Source organism: Cynocephalus volans, chromosome 1 (assembly GCF_027409185.1).
Source record: "Cynocephalus volans isolate mCynVol1 chromosome 1, mCynVol1.pri, whole genome shotgun sequence".
Classification (NCBI taxonomy): Eukaryota; Metazoa; Chordata; class Mammalia; order Dermoptera; family Cynocephalidae; genus Cynocephalus; species Cynocephalus volans.
Window position 1 is genome coordinate 76,372,901 of NC_084460.1, and position 23,930 is coordinate 76,396,830.

At 39.4% G+C, this 23,930-nt stretch overlaps 1 long non-coding RNA gene across 2 annotated transcripts in view; it reads left to right on the forward strand.

Moving 5' to 3' along the window:
• Positions 1–23,490, forward strand: part of LOC134375002 (uncharacterized) — a 131,274-nt gene extending 107,784 nt beyond the window's left edge. The window contains exons 5-6 of one of the 2 annotated variants that reach the window (XR_010023381.1): positions 11,010–11,044; positions 12,416–12,626. This is a non-coding gene — a long non-coding RNA (uncharacterized LOC134375002). Of the gene's footprint in view, positions 1–11,009; positions 11,045–12,415; positions 12,627–22,746 lie in introns of those variants that run through there. The other variant, XR_010023377.1, reaches the window with a different exon arrangement.
• Positions 23,491–23,930: the final 440 nt, after the last annotated feature.

Genomic DNA, 23,930 nt, shown 5'->3' on the forward strand with positions numbered 1-23,930 from the left:
TCAACATCCAGAGGAACTTAGGGAGGTAGATTAATTCATTATTTGTACTAGTTTTTTCCTACTTAGCTCTATTGTTTTCCCTTTCGAATTTAGTCCTGAATCTCCTGGAACTGACGTTTTATTGGACAGAAGGAAGCGGCCAAGTACTATTTTTTTTTTTTTTTTTTTTTTTAACATATGGATTTCCAGTTGTCCCAGGTCTGTTTATTGGAAAGACGATCCTCTTCCCACTGTTCTGCAGTATCCCCCTTGTCATAAATCAGGCGTCTGTGTGTGTCTGTTATGGAGTGATGTATTCTGTTCTATTGTTCTACCTTGCCCTGATATCAAACTGTCCTAATACGTTTTAATATCCTGGAGAGCAAGTCCTCTCATCTTGTTCTTCAAGAGTGTCTTGGCCTTCTTAAACTTTTGTACTTGCATGTAAAATTTAAAAACACAGATTTGCATTAATTACATAGGCTACAGGAGAATGGACATCATAATATTAAGTATGCAATCAATGAATGTGGCATGCCTTTCTATTTACATAGGTCTTTAATTTCTCTCAGTAATGCTGTTATTGCATCTGTTGATATGATCATTTGGTTTTTCTTCTTTAGCCTGTTCATGTGATAGATTACACTAATTGATTTTCAAATGGTGAACCAGATTTGCATTCCTGGAATAAATCCTACTTAGTCATGATATGTAATATTTTTATATATTGTTGAATTCAAATTGCTAATATTTTGTTGAGGATTTGTGAGAGATATTGGCCTGTACTTTTCTTTTCTTGTAATGTCCTTGTTTGGTTTTGGTATTAAAGTAAAGGTGGCCTCATAGAATGAGTTAGGAGTATTCTCTCTACTTCTGTCTTCTAGAAGAGATAGTAGAGAATTGATATAATTTCTTCCTTAAATGTTTGGTAGAATTCACCAGTAAACTTATCTGGGCCTGGTGCTTTCTGTTTGGGGAAGATATTAATTATTGATTCAAGTTCCTTAATGGATATAGGCCTATTCAGATTGTTTCTTCTTATGTGAGTTTTGGCAGATTGTGTCTTCCAGTTTCATGGAATTGGTCCATTTTGTGTAGGTTATCAAATTTGGGGCATAGAGGTGTTAATAGCATTCCTTTGTTATCTTTTTAATGTACATGGGATCTATAGTGTTGTCCCCTATTTCATTTCTGACATGAGTAATTAATGTCTTCTCTATTTTTTTATTAGTCTAGCTAGAGGCGGATTGATTATATTATCTTCTCATAGAATGAGTTTTTAGTTTCATTGATTTTGATTTCTTTTTTAATTTAAATTATTTCTGCTCTAATTTCTTTTCTTCTGCTTACTTTGAATTTAATTTGCTCTTCTTTTTGTAGTTCCCTAAGGTTGAAGTTTAGATTATTAATTTTAGATTTTTTCTCTCTAATACATGCATCTGCTGCTGTAATTTTCCCTCTAAGCACTGCTTTCACTAAGTCCCGCAAGTTTCAAGTTGTGTTTTCATTTTTATTTAGTTCAAAATATTTCTTAAATTTCTCTTGAGATTTCTTCTTTGACCCATGTGTTATTTGGAAGTGTGTTGTTTAATTGCCAAGTATTTGGGGGATCTAGTATCTTTCTGTTATTGAGTTCTCATTTAATTACATTGCAGTGTGAGAACAGATATTGTGTGATATCTATTCTTTTGAATTTATTGAGGTGTATTTTATGGCCCAGAATGTGGTTTATCTTGGTGGATATTTATGTGAGCTTGAGAAATGTGTGTAATCTTCTGTTGTTTAATTCAGTAATCTATAGATGTCTAATCCAGTTGATTTATGGTGTTGAGTTCAATTATTTACTTACTGATTTTCTGCCTGTTGGATTTGTCCATTTCTGATAGAGTGGTGTTAAAGTCTCCAACTGAAATTGTGTATTTATCTATTTCTCCTTGCAGTTCTATCAGTTTTAGCACCGCATATTTTACATTCTGTTGTTAGGCACATACACATTAAGGACTGCTTTGTTTTCTTGAAAAATTAACCCTGTTATCATATGTAATGCCCCTTTTTATTCCTGATATTTCTTGCTCTGAAGTTTGCTCTTTCTGAAATTAATATAGCCACTTCCACTTTGTTTTGATTAGTGTTAGCATGGTATATCTTTCTCCATCCATTTACTTCTAATCTATCTGTGTTTTTGTATTTAAAATGTGTTTCTTGTAAACAACATATAGTCACATCTCGTTTTTTGACAATCTCTGTCTTTATTTCTTTATTTGTGTAAATCCAATAAATGTTTATTGCACACTCTGTATCACACTGTGCAAGGTGCTGGGGACACAGAGGAGAGTTCATACTTTATAACCATCCTCATTTTTACAAATGAGGAAAGAGTGGTTAAGATTGGCTCAATCATGGAGCCAGGGAACTCAAATCCAGGTTGTCAGTGTTCTTTTGACTTTAGAACAAGGCCTCTGTATTAGTCCGTTTTCACTGCTTATAATAAAATACTTGGAACTGGGTGATTTATAAAAAAATGAAATTTATTGCTTACAGTTTCTGAGGCTGGGATGTCCAAGGTCCATCTGGTGGTGGCAACAGTTACCCAGGAGTCTCACATTGCAAGATGATGGAAGCAAAGAGAGCAAGAGAGAGAGAAAGAGAGACAGACTCTCCTCTTCTTTTAAAGCCCTCAGAACCACGCCCTTGACCACCATTTTTAATCCATTCACTGCTGCATGGGTCCTACAATCCAATCACCTCTTCAAGGCTCCACCTTTCAATTACCATAATAGAATTTCCCACCCTCTTAACAGTCACATTGGGGGCCAAGTTTCTAATACATAAAACTTGGGGGACACAATTCAAGCTTCAGGGAGTTTTGGGGGGACATAATTCAATCTACTACAGCCTCTTAGATAATAGCACTTCTTATGTTCCTGGCAATCTTTACAGATATTAACTCATTTAATCCTCTCAATGGTCCTATGAGGTAGGTACTATTATCCCCGTTTCATAAGTGAGGAAACAGGCACTGATAGATTAAGTAATTTGTTCAAAGTCACCCAGGTACTTAAGGGCAGAGATGGGATTTCAACCTCAGACTGTCTGGCTCTTTACTATACTATACTGCTTCCTGGTGGTCCTGTTTTAAAAGGGGAGGGGAAAAAACGGTTCCTTGAAGATAGTACTCTTTTGGGTAAAGAAGAGGGATACTAATGCTGTAGGAAAGCCATGGAATTGTATTTGGCAAAGTACACAGCAGCCAAAGTCTAGAGATCTTTGACTGCCTGCCTGAGCATTCTGAAATTCTCTACAACAGTGGCTCTCAACCATTTTTTTTTCCTACAACCCAAAGTAAGAAATAATTCTATACTGCAGCCCACTAGGTGAAGATACACACACACATACATACACACACTTATATAATGTATATGTATATATGATTATATGCTAAAAACTAAAGTTTCCTAAAAGAGTACTTTTCATTCCATGTGTCATGCACTGTGGTACTTTTAATTCTATTTCACTTTTTAAAGGCTGATTTAACTCCCTAAATTAATTTCATGATCCACACTAATGAGTGTGGACCCACTGTGAAAAACCCTACTTTAGGCACTGTTTTCTGAAACAGGTAATAGTGGGAAATAAAACCAGTCATGTGCTTTGGAAGGATAAAATTTAGCAGCAGCAAAAATAATTAGGAAAAAAGAGACCAGGTGGGAGAATGCAACAATGATGCAGGAGAATAAATGGGACTGGAGAGGTCATTTCAGAAGGTTTTTAAAAAGACTCAGAATAGGCTGGCCAGTTAGCTCAGTTGGTTAGAGAGGGCCTGATAACACCAAGGTGCGGGGTTTGATCCCTATACTGGCCAGCCACCAACCAACCAACAAAAAACCCAAAACAAAAGACTCCAAATAAAAATATTCAAAATAAAAGAATATTCTGAACTGACTGATTGGATATGAAGTGAAAGGGAAATGGTAGAACCAGAGAATATATTGTGGTTTCCAGCCCAGGTGGTTGAGCTGATGAAATGGAGAAGGCAGGGGGAGAGGCAAGTGTATGTGTAAGATGATCAATTCTACTTTAGACAGAGTGTTGGTGGGATTCGGAGGAAACTGGTAGTAGGTAACCTGACCATAGCATAGAAGTTAGGGTTAGAACCAAACAGAACTGTAGGGTTTAACCCCAGAGAGGGTAGCTCAAGGTATGACAGGGTTGAGATGCCCCAGGAAGAAAAAAGAGAGAAGGATGAAGATGGTACACCTTATGGTTAAGAAAAGAAAAGGACCCCAGAGGGAGAGAAGTTCCACAAGGAGGTAATGTAAGTGTGGCCGATGCTACTGATAGAAAGATGAGAAAACAGCATAGTCTTTCGCACGGGATTTGGTAAATAGGAGTGAGAGGTACCTTGAGTGAGTGACAGAGATCGTCAAACTTTTAACTTTGACAATCTGTCTTTTTATTGGTGCACTTAGACCATTGACATTCAAAGTGATTACTGACAAGCGGCTGGCTGGGTAGCTCAGTTTGTTAGAACGTGGTGTTATAACACCAAGGTCAAGGGTTCAGATCCCTGTACTGGCCAGCTACCAGAAACAAAAACAAGAGTGAATTCAGAGATTACTAATATGCTTGGATTACTATCTACCATTTTGTTCCTGCCTTCTATTTGTTGCCCTTGTTCTTTGTTCCTGTTTGTGATTTCCTTTTCTCTCCTTTTTGAGCTCACCAGTTGTACCTCTTTCCCCACCCCCCTTTCAGTGGTTTTCCTGGAGTTTGCAATATGCATTTATTACTAATCCAAATCCACTTTCAAATAACACCATCAAATAACACCGTCCCAATTCACAGTTAATACAAGTACAGTCATGCACTGCATAGTGATATTTTAGTTGATGACAAACTGCATATACAATGATGGTGGTTCCATAAGACTATAATGGCTATACCATACACCCTAGGTGTGTAGTAAGCTATACCATCTAGATTCGTATAATTACACTCTATGATGTTTGCACAATGATAAAATTGCCTAATGATTCATTTCTGAAAATGTATCCTCATCATTAAGCAATGAATGGCTGTACCTTATAACAACAAAATATTTATAATTCCTTCCTCCCGTCCCTTGTATAATTGCTGTCATTCATTTCACTTATACATAATTGTACTGCTGTGGATTGACTGAATTGTGTCCCCAAAGTCCATATATTAGAATCTTAATTTCCACTGTAACTTTTGAGCTTGGAAAATCCTATTACAGTAATTGAAAGGTGGGACCTTGAAGAGGTGATTGGATTGTAGGACCATGCTGTAGTGAATGGATTAATAATGGTGGTCAGAGGTGTGGTTCTGAGGGCTTTAAAAGGGGAGTGCATGAGGAACTCTCTTTCTCTCTGCTCTGCCATACTCACCATGTGATACCCTGAGTCCCTGTCACCACCACCAAGACCCTCACCAAATGTGTTCCCTGGACTTTGGACTTCCCAGCCTCTAAAACTATAAGCAACAAATTTCATTATCTTTTTGAAATACCCAGTTCTGTGTATTTTTGTTAAACGCAACAGAAACAGACTAATACAGAAAACTGGTACCAGAGAAGTGGGGTGTTGCTTATAATAAATACTTGAAAATGTAGAAACAGCTTTGGAACTGGCTGTTGTGGAGAGGCTGGAGGAATTTGGAGGAACAATCTAGAAAAAGCCTAGATGCTGGTAGAAGTTTAGAAGACAAGAGAACCAGGGAAGATTTGGAACTTCTTAAATACTGGTTAAATTGTGTTGAGCAGAATGCTGATAGAAATATGGACAGTAAAGGAAATACTGAGGAGATCTCAGATGTAAATTAGAAGGGGGAAAAAGCCCTGAAGGCACTGCAGAAGGCTCTGGGGCCAACCCTTCCATTACAGGCCCAGAGGCCTAGGGAGACAGAATGGTCTCAGAGAACAGGCCTGAGGTGCCCTCCATGGGCTTGCTGCCCAGGGCCACCTTGGGATGCTTCTCCCCACATCAGTACCTCAGCTGCTTTGGCTGCTGTAGTCAGGGCTAAATTGGCCCCTGATTTGACTGGACCCACAGCTTTGGAAAATACAAGCTGGAAGCCTTTGCAGCATTCATGTGGCATTTGGTCTGTAGGCTTACAGAATGCCAGCGCTCTGAAGGCTTGAGAGCCTCCACCACAATTTCAAAGGATGTACAGAAAAGCCTGGGGGCCCAGGAAGAGATCTGTCACAGGGGCAGAGTCACTGCATAGAGCCTTCACTAGAGCAATGCTAAGTGGAAATGTGGGGTCGCAGTTGAAGCAGACAAACCCCAATAGTGCCATAGTGCCATGCCTACTGGAACCGTGGGAGTGGGACCACCATGGACACCCCAGACTTGTGGAGCTACCAGAGTGGAATGCCAGCCTGGGAGAGCTGAAGTTTGGCCTGAGACCAGGAAAGCCATAGCAGTGGAGCTCCCCGAGGACTTGGAGACCCAACCCCCACACCAGCATGTGGAGGACGTTGAAAATGGAGTCAAGGTACATGATTCACCAGCCGTAAGATTTAGTGCCTGCCCTGCTGGGTTTTGGACTGGTTTAGGACCTGCTACCCCTTTCTTTTGGCCTATTTCTCCCTTTTTGAATGGGAATATATACCCTATGCTTGTCCCACCATTGTACCTTGACAGTAGATAAGTTGTTTTGATTTCACAGATGGGACTTTGGACCTTCTGAGTTGAAATGTTAAGATTTTGGAAATGGAATGAACGTATTTACCTTTGAGAAGGACATGAACTTTGGGAGCCAGGGCAGAATGCTATAAATTGATTGAATTGTGTCCCCCAAAGTTCATATATTAGAAGCTTAATTTCCACTGTAACTGTTGAGGGTGGGAAATCTTATTATGGTTATTAAAAGATGGGGCATTGAAGAAGTGATTAGATTGTAGGACCATGCTGTAGTGAATGGATTAATAACGGTGGTTAGGGGTATGGTTCTGAGGGCTTTAAAAGAAGAGTGCATGAGGAACTCTCTTTCTCCCTACTCTGCCATATTCGCCATGTGATACCCTGAGTCAGTTGCCACCACCAAGACCCTCACCAGACGTGTTCTCTGGACTTCGGACTTCCTAGCCTCCAAAACTATAAGCAATAAATTTCATTTTCTTTATTAAATACCCAGTTCTTTGTAGTTTTGTTATAAGCAACATAAATGGACTAATACACATATATGTAACTTCGCATGCATAATCAAATGTATTGTTGCTATTATTATTTTGAACCAACTGCTACTGGATCAATGAAGAATAAGAAAAATAAAAGTTTTTATTTTACCTCTGCTTATTCCTTTTCTGATGCTCTTCCTTTATGTAGATCCTAGTTACTGACCTATATCATTTTCCTTCTCTCTGAAGAACTTCCTTTAACATTTCTTACATGGCAGGTCTACTGGCAAAAATTCCCCAATTTTCAGTTTGAGAAAGTCTTTATTTCTCCTTCACTTTTGAAGGATAACTTCACAGGATACAGAAGTCCAGGTTGGTGTTTTTTCCCTCTCAATCCTTTAAATATTGTCACTCCGCTCTCTTCTCACTTGCATGATTTCAGAGTAGAAGTTGGATTTTATTCTTATATTTTCTCCCTTACAGATGGTTTTTTCCTCTTGCTTTTTTTCAAGATTTTTTCTTTTTCATAGATTTTCTGCAATTTGAATATGCTATGCTTAGGTGTAGGTTAGGTTTTTTGTTAGTTTGTTTTGTTTTGCATTTATCCTGCTTGGTATTCTCTGAGTTTCCTAGATTTGTGGTTTGGTGTCTGACATTAACTTGGGGATATTCTTAGTCATAATCATTTCAAATACTTCTGATCCTTTTTCTTTTCATTCTCCTTCTGGTATTCCTGTTAGTCATATGTTTCACCTATTCTTGTTATTTTGCGGTTACTGGATATTCTGGGAATTCAGTCAGTCTTTTTTTAATATTTGCTTTTCAGATTTGAAAGTTTCTGTTGAGATATCCTCAGACTCAGAGATTCTTTCCTCATCTGTTTTAGTTTACTATAAGCCCATCAAAGGCATTCTTCATTTCTGTTAGGCTTTTGATCTCTAGCATTTCTTTCTGGTTATTTCTTAGAGCTTCCATCTCCCAGCTTATATTATCCATCTATTCTTGCGTATTGTCTACTTTTCCCATCAGAGCCCTCGGCATATTAATCGTAGTTGTTTTAAACTTTCAGTCTGATAATTCCAACATCTCTGCCACATCTGAGTCTGCTTCTGATGTTTGTTCTGTCTCTTCAAACTGTTTTTTTTTTTTTTTTGCCTTATAGTATGCCTTGTAGTTTTTGTAGTTTTTTTTTTTTCTTTCTTTCCTCGATAGCCAGATATTGTAATGTACTGGGTATGGGTAAAAGAAATCTGGGGTTGTGTATTAGTCCGTTTCTGTTGCTTATAACAAAATACCTGGAACTGGGTATTTGTTAGAAAATGAAGTTTATTGCTTACAGTTTTGGAGGCTGGGAAGTCCAAAGTCCAGGGAGTATATCTGATGAGGGTCTTCTTTTCTGGTGGCTTTACAGCAATGCAGGGGTCTCACATGATAGAAAATGGTGGAGTAGGAAGAGAGACTCTCATGTACTCCCCCTTTAAATCCCTCAGAACCATGCACATGACCACCATTACTAATTCATTCATTAGGGAATAGTCCTAAGAATCTAGTCACCTCTTCAAGGCCCTACCTTTCAATTACCATAATAGGATTTCCCACCCTCAACAGTTATAGTGGGGGTCAAGCTTCTAATACATAAAACTAGGGGAACAATTCAATTCATATCAGGCTCATTCCCACGGAGGTTTCTGCTTGTGGGTTTTTGCTGCAGTAGGTTAGGATTTTCTGTCCTTGCCTATCCATCTATCTGATTTTAAGGGCAGTTGTTTGCCCTCTGACTCCACTTCTCTGACAGATGTAAAAAGAGTTGTTGACTTTTCTGTTAGATCAGCTTTTTAGTTGTTGTTAGGAAGAGTGACTATTTCCAGGCTATTTACATACCAATCTGGAAACTGTAAGTCTGGTTGTTTTTTAAAGTAGTTCAACAATATTTGCTTTTTCACTTGAAGATTTATTCAGTCTATATTTATTATAATTGACAGATATAGTTGGGTTTTATCTCTGTTACTAATCGTCCCCTTTTTTCTCATTTAGTCTCTTTTCTTGATTTCATTCAGATAGACTGAGTATTCTCAGTAATCTACCTAAGTTTTTCTCTATGCTTTTGATTTTTTTGCTAGATGTCTGTGTTTCTGTGTATTTACCCTGCTTGGAAATCATTTAGATTCTTGATTCTGTACATTAATAGCTTTCATTGGTTTTGGATAATTTACATCTGTTATCTTTTCAAATATTGCTTTCACCCTATTTTCTCATCTTCTCTAACTCAAATTTATGTGAATTAGATTTTCTCACTGTGTCCTTTATGTCTTGTATGTTCATTTCTCTTTACTTCATCCTCTATCCCTATACTTCACTCTGCATGTTTTCTTCTGGCCTGTTTCCAGCTTACTGTTTTTTCTTCTGCTGTGAGTAATTGGCTATTAAACCCATCCATTGCATTCTTAATTTCATTCTTGTATTTTTCAGTTCTAGAATTTCTTTTTGTTTTTTTAATTGGCTCTACATTTTTTAAGTTTTCAGTTCTCTAACCAGATCTGCAATTTTGCCTTTTATCTTCTTGAACATAGGCAGCATAGTTACTTTAATGTATGTATCTGATAACTTTAATATCTGGAGCTTCCATAAACTCTATCATTATTATTTTTATTAATTATTGTTCATGTTGTCCTATCTTTTTGTGTGCCCAGCTATCTTGTGTGCCAGACATTGTATTTGAAAAATTGTTTATTGAATATATTTGAGGCCAAGGTGCTATTATATTTTTTTCAGAGAGCCTTCTGACTTACTTTTGCCAAGCACCTGGAGTCCCTAGCAATACTGGACTATTTGCACGTGATTTGTGAGAGGCCAGTGAGGGATAATGTATTTCAGGTTCACCCGAAGTTCCAGGATATCATACTTTGGGTCCCAAACCAATACATGGAGATTCACCAAGGCCCTGTCTTGGCAAGCCATTTATTCCAACTTTTATCCTTCTGGTTCCTCAAAGCTAACCTAAGTAATGCCCAACCCCTAAGCCTATCACCTGCATCTTCTAAGTAAACAAAAATCCCAAGGCAAAAGCCTCGCCTTTCTGGGTTTTCATCTTCTTCCCATTCTTGGCTTTATAAGCTCTTTCATGTTTTCAAACATACCTATTTATATATAATTAACTCACTTTTTTTTTTTACTAGTTTTTCTCAGTGAGTGGGTTGCTCTTATTTATCTAATTCCTCATTAACAGACATTGAAAGTCCACAGTTATGAGTTAATTGTCTTAAGCTAGTTTTAGGGGGAAAAAACGTGAAAAAGAAAGACATATTAAAATTCCATCTAAGTACAAAAGTAAAGGTGCTTGTGGAAAACATCAGTTTAAATAAATGCCCTAAAACAAATAATTTGCCTTATGCATAGCATGTTAAATAGAAACATGATTAATTTTTCCTCACCATAAATAAAGTTTTGGTCCACTTTGGGGTTACCACACTCAGATATAGTGGGATACCAAGGGTACCAATTCTGGTTTAGCTAAACTGATCCTTGTCCGGTCTGGGTTTTTAGGTCTCAGGATCTACTGGCAGTTCTGAATATCCTCCCTTCCATTATCCACCCCATCCTCACCCAATTCATATACTGGAACAAAAGTATTTGGGGCATTTTTCTCTTGTTTAGAAAGCACTTAACTGGAGGCATGCTAAAGAAAATCTAGTTATGAGATAACTAAGTTTTCTTCTATGGTTTTGTCTTTCCCACCCTCTGATTAAACCAAAGACCATGTATTGCAGAGTATTTGTCATTCTAATGAGCAAAACACAGCTTACTGTCAATACACTCATTTGATATGGAGACCACTAGTCTTTTATTAGATATAAAAGTGTATTTTTATGTTTTCTCTTTGTACATATAGCTAATGCACATGGAAGAACAAAAACAACTTACAAGGTAAGGTACAGTTGGCTTTAGGTCTATGTATATTTCAGTGGTTATGCTTAAGGTTTTGGGAATACATTATAGCATACAGCAAGTTCTTATTATGTGCACTGATGAGAACTTAGGATGCTAATAACATTTTTTAAAGGAAAATTACGTGCTTGGTAACATCTGGGACAATGTTTCTAACTAGTGCACCCTCTGGATTTAAATCCATATTGGTAATAATGAAAATGAAAGAGAAAGCATATACAATTTAAATTTAAATTCATCAGATCCGTATTTTGAAATGTACAAAACAACTCCTAGAACTAGTGAGTTGAGCAAGTCATAGGATACAAGATCAAACATGTAAAAGTCAATTATATTTTTATATACGCCAATGAATACATGGAAGTCAAAACAAAAACACAATACTGTTTATAATTGCTAAAAAAATACTTAGGTATAAATATAATAAAATGGGCACTGGACTCATGTGCTGAAAATGCAAAATGCAGATAAAAAATTAAAGATCTTAAAAAATGGAGGGATGTATTCTGTTCATGGATTGGAAGATTAACATAGTAAAGATGTCAGTTCTTTCCAAATTGAACTATGTTTTTTTTTAAAAAACTACATTTTGGACATTGGTTTTACTTTCCTTTCTTTAAAATCTTTATAGAAGATTACAATAAGTAGTAAATCTATTACTAGTACTTATAATAGATTTATGTTTGCACTACCTATTCTGCACAAGTTCATGACAGGGACTCTGAATTGAAATGAAGTATCTGCAAAGCCACCTAGAAGAGGATTGGAGAAAAATCAAGAATTTGGGCTAGGACAGAGAAGTATTGTGTGCAACCATTTCTGAAAGTGGTATTTTTCTCAAGTTGTTTGCTCTTAAATGATCTTGAGTAAACAGGAGTCAGGGCAGCCAGACAGGCATGGAGAGGTGTTTGCAAATGAAGAGCAGAAAGAGAGCCCCTGGGGCAATAAAGAAGAGTGAGGTTAACAAAGAAATTTGGGAGTGAAGAATATACTCTAAAGACAAGGTGTGGGGACGGCACTATAAATTTAAAAACTCAAAGAATGCAGAGAGTTAGTACTTGATAAAATTAAAGGGCATTTTAACTTCTTGCCCACCAGACAGACATAGCTAGTCTCTGTTGTGGTTTTCATGAATCTCTGCATAGCATTTGCCAAGGTGAAAAAGAGCCCCATAGAATCCAGAAATATTTGGCAACAGGTATTTACCATATAAGTTTTAAAGGGAAAATACCCTGTTTCCATAATGTAATTGCTACCTGATTGTCTTGTCTTTTGTTACCAAGTGAACAAAATATAAATTGGTTTCAAATGTTCTATGGTGTTCTAATAATATTTGCATTACCCCCAAAGGACTAATTGGATAAAGAAAAAAAAAAAAGTGGAAAAATCTTGGGCTTTGGCAACAGGACTGAGTTAGAGTCACAGCCTCACTACTCCACTCACCAGTGTGAAGACTCTACCTCCCTGAACCTCAGTCTTTTCAGATGGAGACAATGAGAACTTCCAGTCCTACTGTGAGGATTAAACACTATATATGGACATGTATTGAAGTATCATACTGTACCCCATCAATATGTATCATTATATGTGTCAATTAAAAACAATAATAATAAAATAAATCTTTAAAAAAAAACGTATATGGAGAAGCTTTTAGTACAGTGTCTGACACATTGTTGGCATTTAGTACCCTTATTATTACATTATTATTATTTGATGAATCTTCACTATAACACTATTCACTATAAAATGTCATTTTGTGTGCTTTGAATATTTCTGGGGCCAATCAACCCAAAGGAGACTAGTGACTGATATACCACAAAGACTCTGTATGAAGCAGTCTTACTTTATAAGGCTGTATCCTGGAATGGATCCTGAGATAGAGTCATAGGGAGGTCTTATTGTATTTACTTCCCCAAACAAATTACAAATCTGTTGCGTTAAGATAATAGTAGAAAAAAATATGCTACAGGTACTTTTTTCTCTTAGAAACCCAAATATTGTTTATCCATAGTATGATCATAAAATAATTAATAGATTTGCCCAGAATACTGCAGGGAGTCACAGCAAAAGTCATACATACAACCAGAAACCCAGGTTTTTCCACCTCTAAAAGCTGCCAAACTCGAGTACTGAGTCACTTAGGTGTTCCATGAATTCACTGAGTCATTTAAGTGTTCCATGACATCCCAAAATTTTTATGGGATTAAATTGCATTTTATTATTACAAATCATTGAGATGGAAAGAAGGTAATGAATACCTTGAAAGAAATGACTGTGGTGGTCCTCTCACCCCCAAGTTCAATATTACACTTCTAGGCATTTATCTGTCGATCGGGTAGGGTCCCCTTTTCTTAACTGAAACCTCAGTTATTCCTTTTGGGGCCCCTGTTCATTCACTTTGTTATTAAGACTTCCCAAATTCCCATGTGCCTTGGGAACCCAATGATCCCTGGAACATTTGGTCTTACTGAGTCTGTCATGTTCCAATGACAGTGGAAACATTTTATGTTATAATTTTGAAAAGAGAACAGCAGGGAAAGTTTAGAAAGAACAAGTTCTCAGGGAAAGCCAGAGAAATCAAATTAGCTGGGAAGATTTAATTTTCACAAAAATATTGCCTTTACCCTGAGTTCTCTCTGAGGTCTGCTCTATAAATGAACTATGTCTGTGGAAGAAAATGCAGACGAATTTGACTACAGAAAAAGCCTGTTATTTTTAAGAGTTAAGGAAAAGAAATCATGACTCCAGCCCTTTTCATAATCATAAATAGTGATTGCCTAGACCCAAAAAACTTTACAATAGAAGAGACCTCAGAGATTATAAAATCCAGTCCCTTCGTTTTACCAATGGTAAAACTAAAACCCAAAAGTATTACTGTATTTTCTCATGGTCACAAAGATCCTTTGCATCGAGCTGAAGATGAAAAGCCAGGAGTCCTCATCCGTGGACCAGGCTCCTTATGTAATCATAGCAACCACCTTAGGTCATCACATATCTTCAAAGATGTCTTTTAATAGTAATCCCCTGTTGCATGTTCAACAGGAACCTTGTTGGAACTCAAGACATACCACCCCAGAATATGACTGTAGGAGACCAGAATATGCCACCCCAAAATATGCTTCATTGGCATATTTCCAGCTGGTTATTCTGAAATGCTGCAGACATAGGAGTAGCTCTGAAAATCTGCCCTTTTGTAAAATAAATCTATATCTTTAAAAGAAATCTACATGAGCAAAAGTGCCTGTATGAGGAAGAGGGCTGCTCATAAAGACAACTCTATCACTTGGGAGACTTTGATCTGCACAAGGCTGCCTTTATTTACCATGCATTTCCTCCCCTCACCCTCCCATAACTTGTCTCCACTCCCCAGAAGCCCCAGGCCCCTATTCCTCTCTCTAGCTCAGGATGCTGTAAAAGCTTCAATCATCTGGCCCTTTCTTCGATTCTCATATTTTGTGTGACTCTCATATGCATACATAAAATTAAATATGGTTTTTCTCCTATTAATCTATCTTACATCAATTTAATTTGTAACCCAGCCAAAGAACCTAGGAGGGCAGAAGAAAGCCATTTTTCCCTCCCCTACAACCTCAAATTTAACACAAGGGGCCTATTGATTATGTTCATCACTGTATTCCCAGTGCCTAGACTAGTTCCTGGCACCTTGTAGACCACCTGTCTACCTGAAACATATCACAGAGTGTAAATATTAGGCCTACTCTCACAGATATATCTGTTTATTGTAGGACTATAGATCCAACTTGGTCAGAGTAATCCTGCAGCTCATTGCCCTGTGGTGGATTAAAGATGGCCACAAATTCTTTGATGATACTCTCATTGGGAGGTAGACCTAAGTCCCCTTTGCCCCAGAATCTAAGGCTCTGCAGATTCTTTGATCAATATCATGCAGCAGAAGGGATGCAGTGCCTATTTCCAGGCCCAGTTTTGAGAAACTGGTAACTTCAATCTTTTTGGAACTCTCTTTCCCTGGGTGCTCTGAGCAACTATGTAACGTACCAGCCTGACACCATCATGTTGGAGAAGGCACATGTCAGTGCTTCAGGTGACAGACTCCACTGAAGCCTAGTTTACAAGTGTCCCTGCCAAGGCACTAGATATATGGGTGAAACTGTCTTGTGCTGTCCAGATGAGCCCACCCACCAGCTGAGTACCACCAAGTGACCTCAGTCAATGCCACATGGAGCAGAAAAATTGCCAGCTGACGCTGCCTGAATTCTTGACCTACAAAGCCAAAAGATGTAATAAAATGGTTAAGCCATAATTTTTGGAACAATTTATTAAGTAGTAATAGATAACCAGAATAAGCCCCAACCAAGAAAAAGAAAAAACAAAACAACAACCCCCCCCCCCTTTGTGCCCTTACAGAGGTTCTTAATGAAGAATGCATTTGGCTGAAAATAACAGAAAATCCTATTTAGTGACTTAAACAGCTAACAGAGGACCAGAGCTGGGCAGCCTGGAATTGGTAGGTCTCCTCCAGGCTGCCATCAGGGACCCAGGCTTCTTCCGTCTTCCTGCTCTGTATCCATACAGAATGGCTGCTGTAGCTCCAGCCAGTGCAGCAGTGTTTAAGACAGTAATGAGGCAAGCGCAAAGCAGTGAAGGGACAGAGCCTGTGGGACTGCCAGGCAGACCTGCTACTGAAGTTTTTCTGAAGGTTTCGTTCAATGATTTTCCTTCACATTTGATGGTCAAGGTTTGGGTCCCACAAGTCACCTCTAGCTGCAAGGCAGTCTGAGCAGACAAGCACTTTTAGCACAGCACATTGTCACCCTTATAGTAACTGGGATTGTATTGGGAAGGAAGAATGTACATAAGCAATTAGTGTCTGCACAGGAACTCTTCCTGTCTGAGCAGTGGCTGCTTGCTGCTACAGCTCCTGAATTCCTGCAGAGAAAGGATTCAGAGCATAAATCTCATTGGACGGGTAGGTAGAAGGACTTATCCTAGGTTGAACATTCACAGCAGTTTCCCTGTCTTTTGCTTAAAGTGTGTGTGTGCTCGGGGCTGGCTCAGGGAAGCCTACGGAGATTTTTTTTTTTTTTTTTGTAGGGAGCACCTCCCCTGTCCCTGCCAAGCACCCGTTGGAGCTGACACTATCTTTGTGGGCGGTGAAGCACCGACAGTCCTAGCCACTCTAAGGAATGGTTTGAAATTTGCTCTTCACAAATATAAAAGGCCTTAATGACTAGGTCAGCCCGTAACAGTCATTTCTGTACATCTTTGCATGACAAATGAACAAAGATGCAAATCCACTTTCAATAGCACCCATATACACAAAAACTCATCACAAAAATGGAGGCTTGTCATGTTTGGAACAAGAGTTTAAAAAAAAAGATCTCGTCTGAAATCCAAATACCTCACAAGCACTTGAACGGGTAACACGGCCTGAATGTCAATGAAGCGATTCGGCTCACTCAGCGGATGAGCAACAAAGGAACACGTCTCAGGACACAGCTGTCAACAATTACACTTGGTGGGGGGGAGTGGCTCACATTCAGCATCTTAACACTCATGGAGATGTGGAGCCTATTTGACCAAAAACCATTCCAGACTCAGACTCCAGGGAAAGACAGTGAGCCCCTGTTTATTTGTCAGGTCAGAGAATGGGATACTCTGGTCAACTGGGCATCCCCATCCAGCTCAGAAATAAATGACAGGATATTTTGTTTCTTTGCTTTTGTTTTTATTTTTAAGATTCAGAATGATAGAGAAAGCACTTAAGACTGATACAGGTTCTAACCTACTCTTTTCTTGAGGTGAAGTACAGATGGTATTTCAAGGGTCTGGCAGGGCCTCTGTGATTTCATATTGTCAGGGAGAATTTTTTCTAATTTCAGCTTACTGGTTATCTGTATTTTTGTAAGTAGAAGTTCATTTGACTCTATTATGACTACTTAGCGGGCAAGCCTCCATTCTGGCTGAGGAGTGCTCCTTGGAGAATTATTCCTGTTACCCCAACACACACACACACACACACACACACACACACACACACACACACACACACACACACACACACACACACACACACACACACACACGTGGACCTAGCAGACATGTTTGTACTGAGTGGCTCTTTGACCACAGATAGTTGAACGGGGTAGCCCCTGACCAAAGTGACATAATCAGATTCTCTTTCCTGGGAAGATGAGGGTCAGAATTCAGAGAAGCCAGCAGTTTCTACCAGTTTCCTTAAGCAGAGAACATGAGAACTTGGAATCTAGAGAGTGACCATTTTTTACTTTGTGCAAAGAGAAACAAAAAGCCAGATTGGAGAAAAAGTAAAGTGGGAGGTAATCATACTGAGTGAAAAACAGATTATGAATCACATAGCTCCAGAAATAGACCCCCCAAAGTGGCAGCCTGCATTTCCAATAGGCTATAGTTCCTGGTTCCTGCCTCCCATGGGACCCGGACACACTTCCTGCCACCAGCTTCCTTGTGGCTCCCATGTGTAGGCACTAAGGGAAAACTTCCCCTTCAAGACACTGAAGGTTCTCTGAAAAATTAACTAACAGGGATTAACATGAAGAAAAGGCATAACAAATTTTATTATTTTATCATACTGGGAGGGAGAAATGCACAGGGGACTCACAAGAGTAATTTCTCAATTTTCCAGGTGAGTATGGAGCTTATATATCTATCTCCATAGGGAAAGGGGAGATGGGGTGTAGGAGTAAGTGATTCTTAGCAGGGTTCAGTGGGCCTGGAGAACATACACTGGCCTGGGATAAAGTCTATTTGGCCCACAGAACAGACAATGACTGATAAAGGATTCTCTCTAAAATGCTGAATGGGACCGAAATAGAAGACAGTGCTCTGTGACAAAAATTAGTCCAGGTGTGTTGACAGACTGCAGGCCTCCTTCCTGTGATATGAGTCAAGTTAAAACAGGGAAAGGACCAGAGGTAATTGCCTTCTTTGTCACATCCAGACTTTAGGTACATAAGGGAACGGCTTCATCCTGTGCCTTGGGGAGTGACAGAGGATTGAGAGACAGGAGAGGGGAAGGGAAGGGCAGAGAGACCTTGAGGCTGTTTTTTGTTCCAGCATGTCAAAGTACTGTATTTGGGGGTAACAGCTTTCTGCACACCGGCACGTGTATGCTTCTCTTTCGACATCAACTGGTTTGAACAGTTTGGCAGAGGCACCGGTTAGCTCTCCAATCTTCACCCTCGCCTTCTTCCTTACTAATCGAAACCCAGTTTATTCAGAGTAGCTAAAAAGACAATTCCCCACCTCTCTCACATTGGGGTGGTTAATGAGAAGTAATTGGATAGAATTTCTAAGAAGTTTCTTAAAGTGGACAGACTCAGTTAGGAGGCATGCCCATCTGTCATCCCCCTTTCCTTCTTGTTGGTGTGGAAAGCAGATGTGATTGCTGGAGTTCCAGCAGCCACCTATGGACACACAGCGACCATGAGGGCGGAAGCCAGTGCTAAGGAAGGTGGAGCCGAGAAACAGAGGGAGCTCAGTCCCTGATAACAAGGGGAAGCCTTTGTGTGAACCCAAGACTGTCTCCTCCTGTGTTTTTGGTTAAGTGCACAAAAGCAATTTCTGATTTACTTAGGCCACTGTCATTTTGTGTTTCAATTAGTAGCAGCCAAATGAAATTCTAAATGACGTGAGTGGGTGTTAGTTCTTTGTAGCCAATCCTGAAGAGAGTGTCACATATTTTATTACAAATTTTACCGAATGTTCCCATGGATGATATGAGCAGCAGCTGTAACACTTACTATATGTATGAAAAACTTTACAGAAGGCCAAAAGGAGATAACATAGAAAATATAGTTTCTGTACCATCTACAGCCTCTTAGTTTGGTGCTGGTGGATGTGACCCAGGAGGCTTAGGAGGGGTTTATTTAGTCTTTGCATTAGTCTGTTTCTGTTGCTTATAATAATAATATCTGGAACTGGGTAATTTGTAAGAAAATAAAATTTATTGCTTACAGTTTCAGAGGCTGGGAAGTCCAAAGTCCAGGGAACACATCTCGTGAAGTCCTTTGGCATGATGACAGTGACCCAGAGGTCTCACATGGCAGAATGGCAGAGCAGAGAGAGAGGTAGCTCCTCAGGCACTCTCCTTTCAAAGCCCTCAGAATTATGCCCACAACCACCATTAAACCGACTTATTATTCCATTCACTAGGGTGTGGTCCTTACAATCTAATCACCTCTTCGAGGCCCTACCTTTCAAATGCCATAATGGCATTTCCCACCCTCAACAATTACAGTGGGAATTAAGCTTCAATCCACAGCAGTCCTCCTCCTCTTCTCTCTTCCACCTGGGCTAGAGTCAAGAGAGAAAGTATTTTCTTCCTGTCTGGAAGGAGGGAGTGCTGACCCACATGGCCAGGCCTCGGTTAGCTCCTTAGGTTACTGCCAACATCTAGGGAAGCAAACTTTTCATCCTAAAGCTACTGATAATACCATATTTATACAGGACTTACAGATTACAAACAACTTTTACTTTACTTCCCCACCTCACTTTGAAAGACCCACCTTAAACCAGACTTGAAAGTCTCAATAAGTGTTCCAACTGTCCCTTCTTCTCCGGAGGACATGAAGGACATATCAGGCTCTGTCAAGGTGGCATCCTCCATTACCACAGTCAGCAATAAACTCTGCTTCGTTTCAGCAACAGATTGTTTTGGTGATATTGTGGGAATCAGCATTCAACAAGATAAAGACTGAAAGGGAATGGGAAAAAATTAAATCCACTCTCAAGTGACAGAATAATGTAATTTTTCTGTAAGAGACATCGATTTGGGTACAACTGGGAAAAATTAATATTAGATGATTTTATGGAATTCTAAATTTTCTTAAGTGCCATTATGGCATTTGGATGAACGTCCTTATCCTTCTTAGATATGTGCTGAAGAATTGAAGGGTAGAGTGTCATGTCTGCAACTTGCTTCCAAACCAACAAGAATAAAAAATATACAAAAATATTTTCATGTAAACACGTATAGAGAGAACTCAAATATGGCACAGGTATATGGATATATAGACACACAGAGAGAATGAGAGATAGAAGAAAATGAGAAAAATATGACACGTGTTCATATATGTTTATAGAGACAGAGAGAGAAACAGACATAGATAGAATGCAAATCTGGCAATATATTAACAATTGCTAGAAACTAGGTGGAGTGTATACGTTGTTTGTTGTACTATTTCACCCTTTCCGTAAGTGTGAAAATGTTGAGGGAATTAAGCAGTTGAAGAAATAGGAGGTTGAGGGGGGGGGAAATTGTCCCCATTCTTCAAATGGAGACCAAATTATTTTGTTATTTATTTTTAGAGGCAAAAAACATAGATCTTTTCTCTGGCTAGAGACCAGACAACTTTGTTATTTATTTCTCTAGCCTTTTCTCATGGGTAGAAGCACTTAGAGTTAACCATTGAGGATACAAACTGTCCATTATAATTGCAACTTGAACCAGAAAGATTTTTTTTTAAATGACTGGTATGTAGTTACACAAACTGTGCTCCACACAAAGGCGTGCCATTCACATAGGCAACTTTGTGAAGCTCATCCCAGAGCTGTGCAAGTAGGATGAGTGATTCATCTCAGCTTAGCCTGGACGGTCCCAGTTCTGGCACCGAAAGTCCCATCTCCAAAGTTGGTCACCCTTTGTGCAATGCCGAGGACCTGGCTTCTTTCACGATAGTGAACAATGGCAAGCAGGGCAGTGTCCATCCTTGGCATGTTGCCAACCTTAGTTACAGTGCTGTTCTCTTAGGCGATGGCTCTGTTCCACACATGACCCACTAGGCCATGCCTCTACATGTCAGCAGGTCTAGCCCAAAGAGTGGCATCACTAGTAGGGACACTTCAGAAACTATGACTTACACTTTGTTGGACACAGACTAAGGCTCCTCAAAGCCTCCAACGTAGGCGGGACAAAAGGCTGACACCACCAGCCCAACCAGTTAAACTTCTTGTTGACACTGCTGCCTTTCTGTGCTGTTTTCCCTCTCAGTACTTATAAAATATTCCATTTTCTCTTCGTCATCTACCTGCCTCCAACCCTGGCAATCATGTAATAACTATGACTTTGCCAAAGAGCACACTGAGACCTGGAGAAGTTCAGCGATTTGCCAAGGTCCCAGAGCTTATGAGGGCAGGGGCAGGGTTTGAGACCAGGTGTGTCCCAGTTCCTGCTCCTGACCACTTCATTCCTTTCCAGCTCATCCCATCCTTGAGCAGTACACTCGTCCCACTCATTTTGCCCTCCCAAGGACAGTTTGCATTTTTACAGGGATTTATAAAGACAGAAACCCCTGTGGGGCCTGCAGAAATGAATGTAGGACTTGCAGGGGTGGCATTTCCAACAGCACAGAGCCACGGAACTCCCCAGGCCACTGTCAGGCGGGCATCCCACCCATGGCACAGTGTGAGCGTGGCAGAGTGGTTGAGAGCCACACTCTGCAGTGAGGTAGCTTTGGGTTTAAAACCTGGCTCTGCCCCCCAAAGCAATGACCTTGAATATAAGCCGTAGCTTCTCCATCTGTAAAATGGAGATAATAACAGTCCCTATATGACAAAGCTGTTGTGAATTTAAACAAGATAGTCCACGTGAAGTACTTAGAGAGTGCCTGGACCATTGTAAGAGGATCTTGAGAAAAACACTTTCTAAGATGTTTACAATACTGAGTGAAATTCGTGTGTTCTATTTTCTTCCTAAGATAAACTAACAGTTAATGTGTGTGCGCCTTATTGGAGCCAACTCCACGTGGTTCAAACTAAGAGTAGAGTCATATTTTTACGTTCAAATATTAAAAAATTAGGTTTTCAAAATTCAGTCTTTAGTTGAGTCTTTTGAAGGAATTTAAGGGTGATCAGATATAATCCTGAATAATCCTCTAGCATCCCCTTGCCTCTCCTCCTGCTTTTAATGAACCTTAGACTCTCCCTGGCCTCTCAGCTAGCTCACCCCAAACCCGCCTCCTTCTTCCCAGTCCTGCAGCTGCGTCTCACTCTCTCCAGCTCTGGATTATGTCAGTTTTGACAAATCCTCCCTCCCCCCTCCTCCCCGTGCCCTTCCTGCCCCTCCTTGTCCAGTTCTTTTCAGCTTCGTCCTTCATTGTCCATCCTCTGATTTTACAGCATAAAAGTCTAGGAATTATATATGTGTATTTGAGAAACACACTGAAGTACATGGGAGTGAAATAACATGATGTTTGGGATCTGCTTTTTAAAACTCCAGGAAAAAAAAAGAAAACCGGGTAAATAAAAATATGTAGCAAAATCTTGACAATTGTTAAATCTGGGTGATAAGAAGGTGAGTGTTTTTTGTTTTAATAATTATTCTCTCTTCTTTTGTGGAAGTTAGAAAATTTTCACAATAAAAAAAAAAAGTCTTGTAACCAATGTTGCAGAAAGACTCTCTGCAAAGTGGGAGGGGAGGAAAGGGAGATGCAGGAGGGAGAAATTGGTTGGGCTGGTTCCATGTCCTTTCAGGAATCTGGCAGAGGGAGGACACTGGTGACCATTCCACTCAACCCATCTTACCTGAAGGGGTCTTGACAATCTCCCCAAATTATTACTTGTGGCTACCCCTGGGGAGCCAGTTGGAGTAAAGGACAGAAGCTCTGATTTTTAATTTTGTACTCTAATGTAACATTTGATTTTTTTTTTTTCTTTTTTTACAGGGCAACTAAGAGAAAAGCCTTCATTGTGCCCTGAAATCTACCTCCTTGTAGCTTCTACACCCTTGGTCAAGTCCATCTTCAACCAAGAGCTCTTCAAATAATCAAAGATTATTATGGAACCCCACGTTGAATGAAAAGCATTTAGTGGACACTTGAGGCCCAGGGATCTTGCTTTTAAGTGCTCCCGATCAACATGTTCTTTTTATGTTGTACACGTTCATTAAATGCTTTAATGTAATCATTGTCCTTCTCATCAGGGAATCTTTCTCTAGCTTGGTTGTTACCCTTTTAAAATGGGATTCCAAAAATTGAATATAACACTTTATATCAGTGGTTCTCAAGTGGGGGGTGATTTTGCCTCCCAGAGGACATTTGGCAATATCTGGAGACACTTTTGATAGTCATGACTTTAGGGGGTTTGGGGGGTAAATTCTCACGGTGGAATTTACTGGCTGCTGGTGGGTAGACTCAGGGATGCTGCTAAACATCCTGGAAGGCACAGGACAGCCCTACAATGGAGAATTATCTGTAAAGTGCCAATAGTGTCAGGGTTGAGAAACTCTGCTTCATATTAATCTGTGTCCCTGATACCACCAAGGTCTGGGGTTCGATCCCTATACTGGCCAGCTAAAAAGGAAAAAAAAATTTTTAAAAATAGATATATACACACACATACATACATATATAAAAATCTGTGTCTAGGGTTCAGTAAAACCACTGTATTTTAAGATCAGGACACTTTCTAAAATGCAATTCATTTTGCTATCCATTTTCATGATTCTATTATAGTCTTGCTTCATATCAAACCTGATGTTGAACAAAACCTTCATCTGCAAGGAATGATCCTGTGCTTTCCTCCGCCATGCTATGCATATGCCATGGATTATTGTACCCAAATAATCCTTCCTTTGCTTTGTTAAACTCCACATTGTTGATTTTATTCAGTGGAAACTGTTTTCCACATAGGATATAAGTTGTCCCTCTGTGCTTTTAAGTCATAAATAGCTAAACAACTTTATGATAACTTTGTTAAAATTATTGACCAGAAAAGGTCCAAGGTTGTGTGTTTTGTGGCACATCAAAAATTACCCTCAGTGGCTGGACACAGACATGAATCGCTCAATTGTAAGTGCTGTGTTCAACCAGAATTGACTTAGGAAAATTGTCATCCAAGTGATGGCACC